Raw genomic sequence first — 17,519 nt, 5'->3', positions numbered from 1 at the left:
TTTTGGTCTCATCTGACCACAACATTTTCACCAGTTGTCCTCTGAGTCATTCAGATGTTCATTGGCAAACTTCAGATGGGCATGTATATGTATTCTTGAGCAGGGGGACCTTGCGGGCGCTGCAGGATTTCAGTCCTTCACGGCGTAGTGTGTTACCAATTGTTTTCTTGGTGAGTATGGTCCCAGCTGCCTTGAGATCATTGACAAGATCCTCCCGTATAGTTCTGGGCTGATTCCTCACCGTTCTCATGATCATTGCAACTCCACGAGGTGAGATCTTGCATGGAGCCCCAGGCCGAGGGATATTGATAGTTCTTCCATTTGTGAATAATCACACCAAATTTTGTCACCTTCTCACCAAGCTGCTTGGCGATGGTCTTGTAGCCCATTCCAGCCTTGTGTAGGTCTACAATCTTGTCCCTGACATCCTTGGAGAGCTCTTTGGTCTTGGCTATGGTGGAGAGTTTGGAATCTGATTGATTGATTGCTTCTGTGGACAGGTGTCTTTTTTACAGGTAACAAGCTGCGGTTAGGAGCACTCCCTTTAAGAGTGTGCTCCTAATCTCAGCTCGTTACCTGTATAACAGACACCTGGGAGCCAGAAATCTTTCTGATTGAGAGGGGGTCAAATACTTATTTCCCTCATTAAAATGCTAATCAATTTATAACATTTCTGGCATGCATTTTTCTGGATTCTTTTGTTGTTATTCTGTCTCTCACTGTTCAAATAAACCTACCATTAAAATTATAGACTGATCCTTTCTTTGTCAGTGGGCAAACGTACAAAATCAGCAGGGGATCAAATACTTTTTTCCCCCACTGTAAATGAAATAATCTCTCTGTAAACAATTGTTGGAAAAATTACTTATGTCATGCACAAAGTAGATGTCCCAACCGACTTGCCAAAACTATAGTTTGTTAACAAAAAATTTGTGGAGTGGTTGAAAAACGATTTATTGATTCCAACCTAAGTGTATGTAAACTTCTGACTTCAACTCTACTTGTAGATTCATACTCCAGCATTTAATGCATAGTGGCTAGCTATGACAATCTGTTTGTACTGTAGCTATGGGTTGAGATTATGGTTAATTGTTTAGCTAGCTAGCTACATGTCTAAACAAAAGACTCCACTTCGCATGAGAATGATTACATGACCCATCAAGTTAGCCAGGTGTCTCTGTGGGTGATTATGGCCATCTATTGTGTTTCATGAACATCTGTACCTGTCTAGACAATAGTGACCCATCCACTTAGCTAGATGTGGCTGGGGGTTGGTTATAGCATTTCTTTCACATGACCCAAAGTCATATTTTTACCTGGAGTTTTTCTTTATTGTAGGCTACTACTTTCATGAAATCTTTGGTTGTATATTACACTACCTTATTCACTCTGTTTAGCACATGGCATCACATGTGAATCCTTAAATAGATGGATGGGGCTAAGTTGTGAACGATGCTGAATAGGTATTGACAAAGAAGAGCTCTCCAGTAGGTGTACCAAAACATTCAAGGACCATTTCATCAAAGTGGGGTTACAAGTTTATTAACTTTCAAAGCAGAAATACTTTCCCATTGTTCCTCATCTGCAGACTATGATATACCATTTTGAAGCTCTGAGTCCTTACTTATATGCAATGTAAAAATCACAATTTCAAATGTTGCTACATATGACCGAATCGAGGCGGTGGGTCACATATATGTAAACCACAGGAAAATCACGTTTTTGACAGCAATGGGCGTTTAAGGTTCCAGAGTACATCTTTAACGGGACAGATGCAACACTGTATACAATGTTTTGTTTCTGATGGGGAAGGTTTTAATTTATAGTCGCTGAGAGAGCTGCAGATCTCTGAGGTTTATAATACCTGTCTGATTCATCTCATGACCACGTTCCAAAGCTCTAAACCCTGTGGAGCTAAACCCATGTGGGTGCTTTTCTGGCTCACTGCTTAACATCCCAATGTAGGCCTAGTATCCATGTTACAAGGCACTCAGCTCAGTACAATGGGTGTTAAACATTAACTGCTGACTCCTAACAAAGCACTTTTGACTTTTGGTGAGATTTCCTCTACTTAATGTGTGGCTTAACATACTTGCTGTGGAAGTCTATCTGTTGTAATCACAAATCATTAATTGTGAGGAAAGGTTTTCAACTAAGCTTCAACCCATGTTTGAATTAGTGATACTTCAATCCGAAGAAGGCTTGAAATTTTGACTAGCAGTCACTATATAACAGCTGATTAAACAATTGATCTGGTGAACATTGTTCGCTTGAAAAGGAATGGGCAGGAATACATTCATAGACAGCAACATAATCACATCTTGTAAGAAGGCATTGAAGCATCAAAGGCAATGAAGCATCAAAACCACTTAATTTAAACCTACAGTACGATGACGCAGCCTAGGACATATATACCTGACGGGAAATGTACAATCAAAACCTGTTGAAAAACAATCATTACTGGTCAGATGTGTCATGTTTCCAATACATTCCAGAGTCTTTGCAAAGAGCTCTTTTGAGATGTGTGACTGACCGGCTCGATTCGGTCTTATGTATCAAAATTTGAAATAGCGCTTTTTACATCGGATAAAAGTACAGCCTTTTTTTATATTATACACTACAGTTGAGGAACAATGGGGAAACAAATTCTGTTTTGAGAAAATGTCCCTTGGATGTTTTGGTACACCTAATGATGAGCTCTTATTTGTCTACACCATTCAGCATCGTTCACACCCTCTTAAGCTTTAGTCTCACCCATTTTTTAAGAATTCACACGTGAGGCCATGTGCTAAACATAGTGAGTGTGGTAGTGTACTAAGCAACCAAAGATGTCAAGACTAAAGGCTGGTTTATACTACGTCTATCGACATCTCTTATCAGTTGTCGCAGTGACATCATAAACATTCTTTTAATTAAAATTGTAACACCAATAAACCCATCCATGAAAACAATTATTTAGTATATGTTAATCGAGCAAATCAGCCAACTAAAAGCAACTTTCTAAACAATATTTTGGTTCATGTCTAGCTTTAAATTAAGTTAGCTGGCTAGGAGGTTCAAATAATGACCATATCATAGCTGACAACGTCTTAACTTAAGCTAATTTGTATGCATTATTACAGGAAAATAAACTCACAACAAGATCATTATTTACAAGTTAATGGCAAGCTAATTACAGAAAATAGCTTGCGGTTGTGCGTGTGACGAAATAAAAGCAGGGCATACTACCGGATACTTTTTTAACTAGGACACTGTCTCATTGGCCTAACGTTATATCCTAATTTGACTTTGGTGCAGGTCATGTTGTTCTTCACATTACCGTCTCTGGTAAACACACTATATTAAATAAAATCTAAGTTTATTTGTCACATGTATAGGATACAGTAAAATGGTAGAGTGAAATGGTTACTTGCATAGTGGAGTCTTTTGTTTACACATGTAGCTAGCTAGCTCGCTAAACAATGAAACATAATCCCAACTCATAACGTTACTACCATACATGAATCTGCAGGTAGCTAAAGCTAACCAACTAGGTTCAATGTTAGCTAGCTTGCTAATATTAGGCTATAACTAGCAATGCAAATGGATCTCTGAGATACAAATAACATTACTACACAGATCATACACATAATGTCAGCTAGCGAGCTAGCCAGCTAACGTCAGCTTGCTAGTTAACAGTACACTTTAACTGGCAATGAAAACGACTTTCTGACAAAATTAGAAAGTATAATATCGGAAAATGTAGCTAGCTAGACTCTCTTACCCGTATACATGGATGAACGCTTCTCCCTCTCTATCACCGATGTCATGGTTGCCCTTAGTTTGAAGATGTAATCCGGAGACAGGTGTTTTATACAATAGCTTTCTTTGTGTTATCTTTTCAACTTCCTCTGCATATTTGCAATCAAACGCCAGAGTTTTTTTCCATCTCCTTAGCTATTTTGCTCTGCTTCCACTTGGCATTCCACTGATTTAAATACTCAGTCCACCAGAAAGTGGAGAGCATTAGCAAGACTTTTGCAGTTCTTTGTGATATCTTTCAAAAAAGCAGCGTTGGAAAGGATTACCGACAAATACTGAGCAACTCGTGTTATAGACAGAAGCATGTTACATGGCTACCAGTCCAAACGTATCTCTCGGCATGTCCAGCCCAACCATTATCTCAGCCAATCATGGCTAGCGGGAAGGTTTCTGACTTTTTCTGTGGTTAAAACAACTAGACTCGTAATTTAACAATTGTATTCATCTTAACAGATGGGGCCCACGTTTGTTATTAAGGCACATGAAAGTTCACAAGTTCCGGATGGCATTTCTGCCAGAAAAACACATTTTGGTGAAAAAATATATGTTTACCTTCAAATGCCTCTCCCTTGAAGTATTGACGTGTGACATACGCCTAGTCACTTATAAAGGCTGTTGTCATTCTTCACGGTGACGGCTATTAATCATCAAATGCAATGTGAAATAGATGGGTATACATGCTGTAGCAAAGACATAACATGAACATTTTAGCTGCCCATAACCACCACAGGAGAAGCAAGTCAATACACAAACTTGCTAGCTGACTCAAATGCTTTCTAGGTATAATGCATGATAACTCAAAATATGATTTTTTTTGCTGCTAGCCTGCTCCTGACTGAGCCACACACAATCAGACTCTTTAACAATGCCCCCAGTTCTACCAGGGCTTTTATAGCATGACCAACATTCAACATAACTTCTACCTTACAAAACAGTTATGTATAGTCAGCATAGATCACCACCTCACTGAAGAGCTGAATGGTTTGGTCACACACAAAATAAATTACATCTGCAAGAATGCATACCAGACCTGACATTGACAGTGAAAGAGAATAAGGTATTGCACAATATATGCCTTTAAGAGCCTTTTTCATTCCAATCCATTTGAAATCATTTTGCAACCATTCAATCTCAGCTAAAAACAGCCAACCTTAAATACATCTGGTATTCAAGTCAACCACTTCTCTTCTCCAAAAAAGTTATTGAAGTGACAGCCGAAGTCTGTTTGAATGAAGCATGTGTTCACTTACCTCTTATACTTTCTGAGAGCATTTCAGTGGGTAGAATGGATCTGCTAATGGTAACAACCAAAGAAGGGTCCAGCCATTTGTGATAAGAAAAGTGAGCTTTTTGCTACTTCCAACCTGGGAGTTACATTCCAATTAGAACTATGTCATAGTAATCCCTAAAAACCTCAGTCCAAGCACATAAAAAACATCAGTTGGAAGCAAGAACTTTAATATGCATCTTTGACCCCCATCCCATTATCTTCACATATCCCATTGTCTGTGGATGGCTGGAACAGCTTAAGCACGGACAATGTGATGATTCTTTGAACTATAGAACGTCTCTTTATGCAGGCCCCTTAACTACTCCACAGTGTGTGTGTGTGTGTGTGTGTGTGTGTGTGTGTGTGTGTGTGTGTGTGTGTGTGTGTGTGTGTGTGTGTGTGTGTGTGTGTGTGTGTGTGTGTGACAACGCAAAGGCAGCATGATCTTTGGATCAGCTAGCTCAAAGTGGTTACACTATTAATTTAGCAAAAAATATTGTATCAATACCAAATGGACAGCCCAAGGCTTGCTCACGTGTGTCGAGATACAAAAGGGATATTGAGGGAACTAAGACCTGCAATCACTTAGAGGTGGATTCACTCCGTATCGCCAAAGCATTGCGGAAGATACATGTTAAGAGAGAGAGAGAGCAAGACCCCACCTGGAAAATGTTAATGAAGTCCTCATGATCTACCCACAATCAGCCCTGCCCTGATATTAACCCTCCCCTGCTGTCAGTAATAACCTTTGATCTTGTGCCACTGTCCCTGTGCCATGCCTCTATTCCTACTTCAGGCCACTCCAGGTGTCAGAGTAGCACCAGACGGTATAATGTCCCTCAGCGTCTAATTATGGGCTGATTTGATAAGGGTGCTCAACCTGAACCAGCCCTCTTGATAAATGTGGCATGTACGCATAGGAGGTTAGATCTTAATACAGCCCTGCATCTCACACAATGTCTGGGGAAATTGAAACACGGGGGGGGGGGGGGGGGGGTAGGACAAGTCTTTCTAGCGATCCTGGCTCGTCTCCGTCTCCACATCCGGACAGATGTTTCAGGTATCGCTGACCACGGGTGTCATCAACTACTGGTGGCATGGCTCCCTTACATTGAGCAAAATGTCACTTTGGATTTTGCGTAAGGCCATCCATCACCTTCTGTGTATTACTAACAGTAAGAGGTTACTGTATATGTGACCTCACAAGGTCATATCCTGCATGTACTGTAATCTTTTGACCTCCTTATAATTGTTTCTGTCACCACATGGTTATTGTCATCCTACCATATTTCTGGTAGTGCTCAATGACCCTGACTGAAATCCCACTGGGACTATGCAAATGTTCAACACAACATCGTGGGATATGGTCTTTGTTATGTCAGCACTCAACAAAATAACTGAACAACACCCAAATGTGACCATTGCCACGACATTCAAACAGCCACATTTAAACTGGCAATACCTCAAAGGGTTTGCTTTAGGGAAATACTTCTAGAAAATAAGAAAAACCCACACGAGGTAAAACATAAATTCTTCATTTCAATTAATAACACTGTAATATGTCTCAGACTTGTCATCGCTTAGTAATGTCTCATGCAGTGTTGCGCCAGATGAGAGGGAACCATTAGTTAGTCATGGGAGTGTTCCAACCTTGTTTAATTTGTGTTTTATAACATAAACACACAAACATAAACACACACACCTTCCTCGCATGAGCCCTGGGTAATAATGAAGAGGCGATGAATCACAAGTGCAAACTACTACTACTACTACTACTACTACTACAACAACAATCAGAACACACAATGCTGAAAGTTATAAAATTGTCTCCAATATCTATTTGACTCGCATAGCATTTTGATGAAAAGAAAGACAAGTCCCAGTTGCACAATATGCAGAGTGAGGCCATCTTGAATACTGGTGTTTTCAGGTATTTTTGGGCCCACCCATCATTCCCTATGCTATTCTCTACTGTACATTAATAAGTCTAAAGAAGTACTTCATTATATCAGAATGGACAATGTATAGCCTCTGGTTCTGATTAGTTATCAGAGCATTATAACCTCTTTGGTTCACCTTATTAATACTGTATCTTAAGATGCCTTGAGCCTCCTCTTCTCTTACTGACAATAAAGATAGAGTAATGTAAGGAAGTCCTCATGTCATGTACTGAAGACCTGGCATCATTCGTCTAGCTCCTTTGGTGCAGTCCAGAACTCTCAAACTGTGCAATGCGTACAAGGAGGAGAATGTAAGGGAATGATTTTGTCTTAGGCTATACACATTCTGTGTGTGCTGCATTGCAGATTTAATTGAATTCCATCGCTTCATTATGAACTCAATGCCACATGTCTTCTGCCTTGCATTGAGATGTCTTGAGGGAGATTATACATCACTCAACTATTGACAAAACCTCCTTGTCAATAGTTATTAAGGGATAGTCTTAACAAGAGAAGAGGTTTAGACAAGTCAATGTAACCTCAGGCAGAATAGAACTCATTTAACTCAGATACTAAACACATCCTGCTGATGTAGTCCTATACTGTGGCTTAGATGCATAGAGCATGGCAAAGGTTAGCCATATATAGGACGCCATGCAATGAATGCAATGGCGTCCTAGATCGCTAGAATGCGAAGCCTGGAACATATACACCAAACTCCAGCTGTGGTAATCCGCGCATAAGACAAGTCACAGAGTGTCCTACCACTGTCTACCATAGTCGGAGTTATGTGCCTGTTTGGAGAAAAGGTCAGAAGGTTTCTTCACATTATACAATCCAGATGGACAGACAAAGAGTAATGAATTATAGGACTGCCTTCAATAACAGTCAGGCCTAAACCTTAGGACTTTTCACCAAATATGTTCCGTGCTCCGCATCCTAGCAATCTAGGACACCATTGCGTTCACTGTGCGGTGCCCAATGTCGGGCTAACCAAGGCTGACCACGGCTGCTCTCTGGGACAAGTCACCTCATTTAAAGTTTAATAGAGGCAAGAATCACTCATTTCTTTTCCTGTTTTCTCGAACCCCTCTCGGAATATATGCCCACGCATGCAGGCCTACAGACAAACAACTTCGAAAGCATTGACCTATAATGTACATGTGAACCAGGGGCATTATCAGAGGGGTGGCAGCGCTACCCTTAGTGTCCCCCCTTTCTCATTGGGTAAGAGCGCTGTTTGGATACCGGCCGTGCACACTCTCTTTAGAGGGCAGACTGGGAAAAATGCACAACCGGATGACTGTCAGCTCTGTACAGGGCTTAACAACAGGTGCAACCAACAGACAGAATGGGGGGTGGCGAACATGACAACTTGCGGGCAGTGGGTTCTGAACAACAATGACCAAAAATGTATACAAAAAAATATTTTACCACCACCTGAAAGGGCACTTTGGAGACTGGAAGGGCAAAGGGGCATGTACTCTGCGACAGCACCTCTTACACCTCAGGAGGTTGAAAAAGTTTGTCATGGCCCTCAAATCCTCAAAAAGTGATACATTTTGAATGGCTGCATCACTGCCTGGTGTGGCTGTCCGATCACACGGACAGCCAGTACATCACTGGGGCCTAGCCTCCTGCCAGCCAGGAAATCTATATCAGGCGGTGTGGTAGAAAGGCCCGGAAAATCTTTAAAGACTCCAACCACCCAAGCCATAGACTATTCTCTCTGCTTCCGCATGTCAAGCGGTACCGGTGCATCAAGTCTGGCAACAACATGCTCTTGAACAGCTTCTATCCCCAAGCAATAAGACTGATAAATAGCTAACAAAATCGCTACACAGATTATCTGAATTTACCTTTTATCTTTATTGACCTTTAACTGTATCTATGCACACTCAGAGGGCCCTACACACTCACACTCGTTCCATCGTCTGCTCACTCACAGATTATATGCACATACAGTGCATTTGGAAAGTATTCAGACCCCTTGACTTTTTCCACATTTTGTTATGTTACAGCCTTATTCTAAAATTGATTAAATTGTTTATTTTCCTCATCAATCTACACACAATACCCCATAATGACAAAGCAAAAACAGGTTTTTAGAAATGTATAAAAAATGTAAACTGAAATATTACATAAGTATTCAGACATTTTACTAAATACTTTGTTGAAGCACCTTTGGCAGCGATTACAGTCTGGAGTATTCTTGGCACACACATATTTGGGGAGTTTCTCCCATTTTCTCTGCAGATCCTTTCAAGCTCTGTCAGGTTGGATGGGGAGAGTCGCTGCACTGTTATTTTCAGGTCTCTCCAGAGAAGTTCGATCATGTTCAAGTCCGGGCTCTGGCTGGGCCACTCAAGGGCATACAGAGACTGCAGATCCTCTCAAGCTCTGTCAGGTTGGATGGGGAGCGTCGCTGCACTGCTATTTTCAGGTCTCTCCAGAGATGTTCGATCAGGTTCAAGTCCGGGCTCTGGCTGGGCCACTCAAGGGCATACAGAGACTCCCGAAGCCACTCCTGCATTGTCTTGGCTGTGTGCTTAGGGTTGTTGTCCTGTTGGAAGGTGAACCTTCGCCCCAGTCTGAAGTCCTGAGCGCTCTAGAGCAGGTTTTCATCAAGGATCTCTCTAACCTTTGCTATGTTTATCTTTGCCTCGATCCGGACTAGTCTCCCAGTCCCTGCCACTGAAAAACATCCCCACAGCATGATGCTGCCACCACCATGCTTCACAGCAGGGTTGGTGCCAATCTTGGTTTCATCAGACCAGAGAATCCTGTTAATCATGGTCTGAGAGTCTTTTTGCAAACACCAAGCTGGCTGTCATGTGCCTTTTACTGAGGAGTGGATTCCATCTGTCCACTCTACCATAAAGGCCTGAATGGAGGAGCGCTACAGTGATGGTTCTCCTTCTGGAAGGTTCTCCCCTCTCCAAAGAAGAACTCTGGAGCTCTGTCAGAGTGACCATAGGGTTGTTGGTCACCACCCTGACCAAGGCCCTTCTCCACTGATTGCACAGTTTGGCCAAGCTATTTAAAGGCACAGTCAACTTAGTGTATGAAAACTTCTGACCCACTGGAATTGTGATACAGTGAATTATAAGAGAAATAATCTCTGTAAACAATTGTTGGAAAAATTACTTGTGTCAAACACAAAGTAGATGTGCTAACCGACTTGCCAAAACTATAGTTTGTTAACAAGAAATTTGTGGAGTGGTTGAAAAACGAGTTTTAATGAATCCAACCTAAGTGTATGTAAACTTCCGACTTCAACTGTATATACTGTATTCTATACTATCTATTGCATCTTAGCCTATGCGCTCTGACATTGCTCATCCATATATTTATATATTCTTATTCCATTCCTTTACTTAGATTTGTGTGTATTAGGTATTTGTTGTGAAATTGTTTGGTATTACTTGTTAGATATTGCTGCACTGTCGAAACAAGAAGCACAAGCATTTTGCTACACTCGCAATAACATCTGCTAACCATGTGTATGTGACCAATAAATTTGATTTGATTTGTGTGCCTTTCCAAATCAAGTACATTCAATTGAATTTACCACAGGTGGACGCCAATCAAGTTGTAGAAACAGCCTAAGGATGATCAATGGAAACAGGATGCATCTGAGTTCAATTTCGAGTCTCATAACAAAGGATCTGTGCATACATTTAAAAAAATATGTATTCACTTTGTCATTATGGGGTATTGTGTGTAGATGGATGAGGACAAAAAATAATTTAATCAATTTTAGAATAAGGCTGTAACGTAACAAATTCTGGAAAAAAGCCAAGGGGTCCGAATGCACTGTACATTTCTACTGACTCTACACACACTAGTGGTGACCCGTCATTCGGGGCAGGTGGGGCAGAGGCTGTTTTTAGCCCCGCCTGTTTAGCTAAATTATATTTATATATTTAAATACAGTACCAGTCAAAAGTTTGGACACACCTACTCATTCCAGGGTTTTTGTTAATTTTGACTATTTTCTACATTGTAGAATAATACAATGAAATAACACATGTGAAAATAACACACTATGAAATAACACATATGTAGTAACCAAAAAGTTTTTAACAAACCAAAATATATTTTATATTTGAGATTCTTCAAAGTAGCCTTTGCCTTGATGACAGCTTTGCACATGCTTGGCATTCTCTCAACCAGCTTCAATTAACAGGTGTGCCTTGTTAAAAGTTAATTTGTGGAATTATTTTCCTTCTTAATGCGTTTGTGTTCTGACAAGGTAGGGGTGGTACACAGAGGAGAGCCCTATTTGGTAAAAGACCACCTCCATATTATGACAAGAACGGCTCAAATAAGCAAAGAGAATTGACAGTCCATCATTACTTTCAGGATCGGTGTCCCGTCCACGGGAGTCTTAAAGCTAACGTAGGCTAATGCGATTAGCATGAGCTTGTAAGTAACAAGAACATTTCCCAGGACATACTGTAGACATATCTGATATTGGCAGAAAGCTTAAATTCTTGTTAATCTAACTGCACAGTCCAATTTACAACAGCTATTACAGTGAAAGAATACCATGCTATTGTTTGAGGAGAGTGCACAGTTCTGAACACGAAAAGTTATTAATATACCAATTAGGCACATTTGGGCAGTCTTGATACAAAATTTTGAACAGAAATGCAATGGTTCATTGGATCAGACTAAAACTTTGCACATACACTGCTGCCATCTAGTGGCCAAATCTAAATAGGAACTGGGCTGGAATATTACATTATGGCCTTTCTCTTGCATTTCAAAGCTCATGGTACAAAGAAATTACAAAAGAACGGTTGTTTTTTCTTTGTATTATCTTTTACCAGATCTAATGTGTTATATTCTCCTACATTCCTTTCACGTTTCCACAAACGTCAAAGTGTTTCCTTTGAAGTGGTATCAAGAATATGAATATCCTTGCTTCAAGGCCTGAGCTACAGGCATTTAGATTGGGTAAGTCATTTTAGGTGAACATTGAAAAAAAGGGTGGATGACATGGTCAGTCAATCCAGAAAATGTCAAGAACTTTCAAAGTTTCTTCAAGTGCAGTTAATAAAAACATCAAGTGCTATGATGAAACTGGCTCTCATGAGGACTGCCACAGGAAAGGAAGACCCAGAGTTACCTCTGTTGCAGAGAATACGTTCATTAGATTTACCAGCCTCAGAAGTTGCAGCCCAAATAAATGCTTCACAGAATTCAAGTAACAGACACATCTCAACATCAACTATTCAGAGGAGACTGCATGAATCAGGCCTTCATGGTCTAATTGCTGTAAAGAAACCACTACTAAAGGACACCAATAATAAGAAGAGACTTGCTTTGGCCAAGAAACATGAGCAATGGACATTAGACCGGTGGAAATTTGTCCTTTGTTCTGATGAATCCAAATTTGAGTTTTTGGTTACACCCACCGTGTCTTTGTGAGACGCGGAGTAGATCAACGGATGATCTCCGCATGTGTGGTTCTCACCATGAAGCACGGAGGAGGAGGTGTGATGGTGTGGGGGCCTTTGCTGGTGACACTGTCTGTGATTTATTTAGAAATCAAGACACACGTAACCAGCATGGCTACCACGGCATTCCACATCTATATGCCATCCCATCTGGTTTGGACTTAGTGGGACTATCATTTGTTTTCAACAGGACAATGACACAATACATATCCAGGCTTTGTATGGGATTTTTGACCAAGAAGGAGAGTGATGGAGTGCTGCATCAGATGACCTGGCCTCCACAATCACCAGACCTCGACCCAATTGAGATGGTTTGGGTTGAGTTGGACAGCAGAGTGAAGGAAAAGCAGCCAACAATAGCTCAGCATATGTGGGAACTCCTTCAAGACTGTTGGAAAAGCATTCCAGGTGAAGCTGGTTTAGAGAATGCCAAGAGCATGACAAGTAGTCATCAAGGCAAAGGGTGGCTACTTTGAAGAATATAAAATATATTTTGATTTGTTTAACACTTTTTTGGTTAGTACATGATTCCATGTGTGTTATTTTATAGTTTTGATGTCTTCACTATTATGTCTTCACTACAATGTAGAAAATAGTAAAAATAAAGAAAAAGCATGGAATTAGTAGGTGTGTCCAAACTTTTGACTGGAAGTTTTTATCTAATGTATTATTATTTATTTTTTAAATGTGCAAGTTATTTTGGCACTAATACGTGACACATATCAGTTTGCAAACAATTAATTCCAATGCCATATTTACAATGTGCAGGGATACTGGAGTGATGGATATGTATAGGGGTAACGTTACTAGGCAACATGATTTAAGATAAACAGTACAAGCAACTTGTTTGTGAGTGGATGTGCATGTGTGTCAGTTGCGATTTTAGCATTTAAATCTTGGTGGGGCAAGCCAGCAAAGTTTTATGCATGCCAGCAAAGTCACAACACAACACTAAACAATATATTAATTGCACTATAACAGTGACAAACGGCCCCCACAAACTGTTAGGGCCTACATAAAGCTGTCCCAACCGCAGAGCTATCTTTACCACCGCTACACCTGGCTATCAGCGGAGCCATGTCTGGCAGCAAAAGAGTTCATTCAGCCTCATTTAGTGCCTTTTTAAAAACATAGCTGATATGGCTGACCTGCTTAAACAAATGTGGTTTTTACTGACAATTGAGATGTACAAACTATGGCATAAGGGAGCGATGAGCAGATAAGAGGTAATCCGTAATTTCGATTAAGACATTAATGAGCAAGCTAAGACGACGTAGTCTATATAACTATTTGTTCAGCACTTTTTAAATGTACAGTGACAAAATTCAGAGCATGGGCATTATAGTATTCTCCCTGTACACCAAGTCAGAACCATAGGATAAATAAAGGGGGCATATCAGCAGACAATGAAACCTCTTAAAATATTCAACAATGACATTTCTCTAAAACAGGCTATAGGCTACATGTGCACCACCAAGTCAAACAGCAGGTTAAGTTATGAGGGGGAATGTGACCAAATTATTAGGGCGAGGCACATGGGCTACTAACAGCTTACTACACAACATACACTTAGTATTACTTTCTCTGCTACAGTATACATATATCCCTGGCATAGTACATAATTTATGTAGCAGCATACAATATATTTTTGGACTCACCATTGTGCTGCGCTCACTTGAACAGGAACGTGGTGTGGCAGTCCTTCTTGTGGGTAAATTTAATCATGTAACTTAGTCTGGCATTCTCTGAATTTATGGTGCTTTCAAGACAATTGGGAACTCGGAAAGAACAAGATTGAATCATGACATCAGTGATCTTCAGGTCGGAGCACTAGAGGAGGTCAGAGTTCCTAACTTGGAATTCCGAGTTGGATGACCGTTAAAAAACGTATTTTCCTAGTCAGAGCTCATTATTTTCAGAGTTCCCAGATGTTGGTTTCCAGTTGTTTTTAACACTGCAGAAGTCATGATGGATTGACAGCATGGCCAATGTATTCAACCTTTTCTGGCCCATGGTGTTGCGTGTGAATGTTAATCCTTTTAAGCTTGGAAAGAGACCCTTAAACCCAGACTTGGACCACACACCCTCTCCACCGAATAGCAGGCAGGGGAAGGAAAATAGTGATTAATTTGCAACGCTTGCAGTTAGCCACTGATTCCTTCCAAACCACTCATTGTTGAATTTGCGATTTCTGACTAACTAGCATGGTATTCTTTCACTGTAATAGCTACTGTAAATTGGACAGTTCAGTTAGATTAGCAAGAATTGAAGCTTTCTGCCAATATCAGATATGTCTATGTCCTGGGAAATGTTCTTGTTACTTACAACCTCATGCTAATCACATTAGCCTACGTTAGCTCAACTGTCCCGTGGAAGAGACCGTGATCCCGAAGAAGTTTTAAAGCCCTGTATATAGTATGCTTATGTAACCGATGTGAAATGGCTAGTTAGTTAGCGGTGGTGAGCGCTAATAGCGGTTCAATCGGGTAACGTCACTCGCTCTGAGACCTGAGGTATTTGTTCCCCTTGCTCTGCAAGGGCAGGGGCTTTTGTGGCGCGATGGGTAACGATGCTTTGTGGGTGTGAGTTGTTGATGTGTGCAGAGGGTCCCTGGTTCAAGCCCAGGTTGGGGCGAGGAGAGGGACGGAAGCTTTACTGTTACATTGGTGCCGTGACCCGGATCACTGGTTGCTGTGTAAATGGAGGAGGTCAAAAGGGGGGTGAGTGTAACCGATGTGAAATGGCTAGTTAGTTAGTGGTGGTGCGCGCTAATAGCGGTTCAATCGGGTGATGTCACTTGCTCTGAGACCTGAAGTAGTTGTTTCCCTTGCTCTTCAAGGGCCGCAGTGTACAGCTTTTGTGGTGCGATGGGTAACGATGCTTCGTGGGTGTCAGTTGTTGATGTGTGCAGAGGGTCCCAGGTTCAAGCCCAGGTTGGGGCGAGGATAGGGACGGAAGCTTTACTGTTACACTTACTTACTTATTGCGTTCTTCATATTTCTCGTGTGTTTTTTTCTAGTATTACATTGTTATTGATTGTCATTGATTATTGCATTGTTGGGTTTTGAGTTTGCAAGTAAGGCATTCACTGTACTTGTGCATGTGACAAAACTTTCAACTTAAACTTTAAACTTGATCTGTGCACATGGCTCCATGCACATCAGAGTGACACAGTTGTATCCAATTTTCGATAGAAAAAAACTGTATCTAAATATTTATCAGGAAAAAAAGACGAATGGAAGGTAGCTGCCAGGAAATGGGCTGCAGAAGGTGTTTGGGCTGTTCAATCCTTGAGGTAAATCCACAGGCGAGAGAGAGAGAGGGCGAGAGAGAGATAGAGAGAGGGGGGGGGGGGGGGGGGGGCGAGAGAGGGCGAGAGAGAGAGACCTGACCCATGCGCGTGAAGGCGCTATATAGCGCCGTGACTCGGTGGAGAAATGTGTGATTTTTGGATGCTTCTCCGCATAAAACAAAAGCGAGATCATCCGACTCAGGGAGACATGACATCCTTAAAGCGACTGCTTATCGTGAAACAACTCTTTTTTTGCCTGCAGCTACAGTTTACAGTAAAACATTAATAGTATATCACCCTTGCGTAATCCAATGTGAACGCTGATGCACTCAGTGTGATTTAAAACTTCACTTTCAAGAGATTAACGGAACGGTAGTCTACCCTGGGTAGAGTAGTTTAACCATGGTGACGCAATGTCAATGATGAAATATAGTGCTAATAATTATTAACACGTTAAAATGGTTTATTACTGGCATCCCCCTATACTGAATTGATTATACACTGCATTTAGTAATTTTATTTGAAAGGACTAGACTAGATCATAGATCCACACACAACAAACACAATAGTTTATATAATCCTATATATTACAAAGGCGGCAGGCTACAAACATTCCAATACATTTCAACGACCTCTACACGTTATTACGACGGTCATATCAAACGTAAAATAATGTCTTACCATGTTGTCTCCAAAAGCACCCAAATCCTATTCCGATTGTCACAGACGCCAACTGACACTAGAGCACATCCTCACACAAGCACATCAGCCCTCGACCGCCCCCTGTCTCTCGCCTACACTTGAAAGGGAAACTCGGTGGCCAGAAATAACAACTATTGTACGAGTTAGTATATTTCTGTTGGCAAGCAAGAATATCAAACATCGAAACTCTGCTGCGCACAGCACATAGCCTACAGAAACCAACTACTCGTTGAAATTCAGACGCTCTCTCTCTCTCTCTCTCTGCCTGAGCAAATGCTCATGACGTTAAGCAGTAATCGTATTACGCGGGGCAGTAAAGGTGAAGTCGGGTAAATCTGTATTTTCCCCCTGTCCACGTCGTCAGACAGAGCAGCTCTACCTGGCCAACTCCTACTACACAGAGGGGTAGGGAGGGACAGTAAAGACACACAGGACCATGCTAGTCTACACCTTAGTTTCTATAGGGTGTTGTACACTTGGATTAAGAATGAGAGCAATTACGTTTGACAAGGTTATGTCACATACTCTATTTTCACCAAGTCTATTTTATAAATGATGAACACATTCAAATATTAATCCAATCAATAGGCTATAGCACAGGTGAAAATAATTGTGTCCCAACTGAAAATGCTTTCAGTGAAAATAAGTGAATGGTCGTCAGTATCTCCACAGTAGGCAGAAGTGTTATCTCTCAATCAAGATTACCCTCAGCTAAGGGTAGCAGCAGTGTGAAGGTCATCTAAAGCCATTTACAATCAGTTGGCAATCATTTTAGCCTTTACTGTAGTCTTTCTGAATGGACTGGATGATGTTAGTGCTGAAACAATATTAACACTATAAGCTTCTAATGATGATTCACCTAGCAGTCACCTTGCAACAATCACTGGTCTTTACCCCTATTGCTCTCAGCTCCAGTGGTGAAAAAGTACCCAATTGTCATACTTGAGTAAAAGTAAAGATAGACTGTGAAAACATCCACCTCGTCGGGAAAAGGAGCCATCTTCACTCCATAGAAACTAATCAGCACTGACTGAGTTGCTTCTAAAGAT

General features: G+C 41.0%; 1 protein-coding gene across 1 annotated transcript in view; it reads right to left on the bottom strand.

Moving 5' to 3' along the window:
• The window catches only part of LOC106577001 (protocadherin-15), a 263,912-nt gene extending 247,198 nt beyond the window's left edge, over positions 1-16,714 (bottom strand). Inside the window, exon 1 of the mRNA XM_082964779.1 lies at positions 16,450-16,714. The gene's annotated coding sequence lies outside the window, so the exon portion shown is untranslated. The remainder of the gene's footprint in view (positions 1-16,449) is intronic.
• Between the last annotated feature and the right edge of the window lie 805 nt (positions 16,715-17,519).

The sequence above is a fragment of the Salmo salar genome, chromosome 18 (assembly GCF_965601325.2).
Source record: "Salmo salar chromosome 18, fSalSal1, whole genome shotgun sequence".
In the NCBI taxonomy this organism is placed as follows: domain Eukaryota; kingdom Metazoa; phylum Chordata; class Actinopteri; order Salmoniformes; family Salmonidae; genus Salmo; species Salmo salar.
The sequence above is the reverse complement of the archived record's forward strand: the minus strand, read 5'-3'. Positions and strand labels throughout refer to the sequence as shown.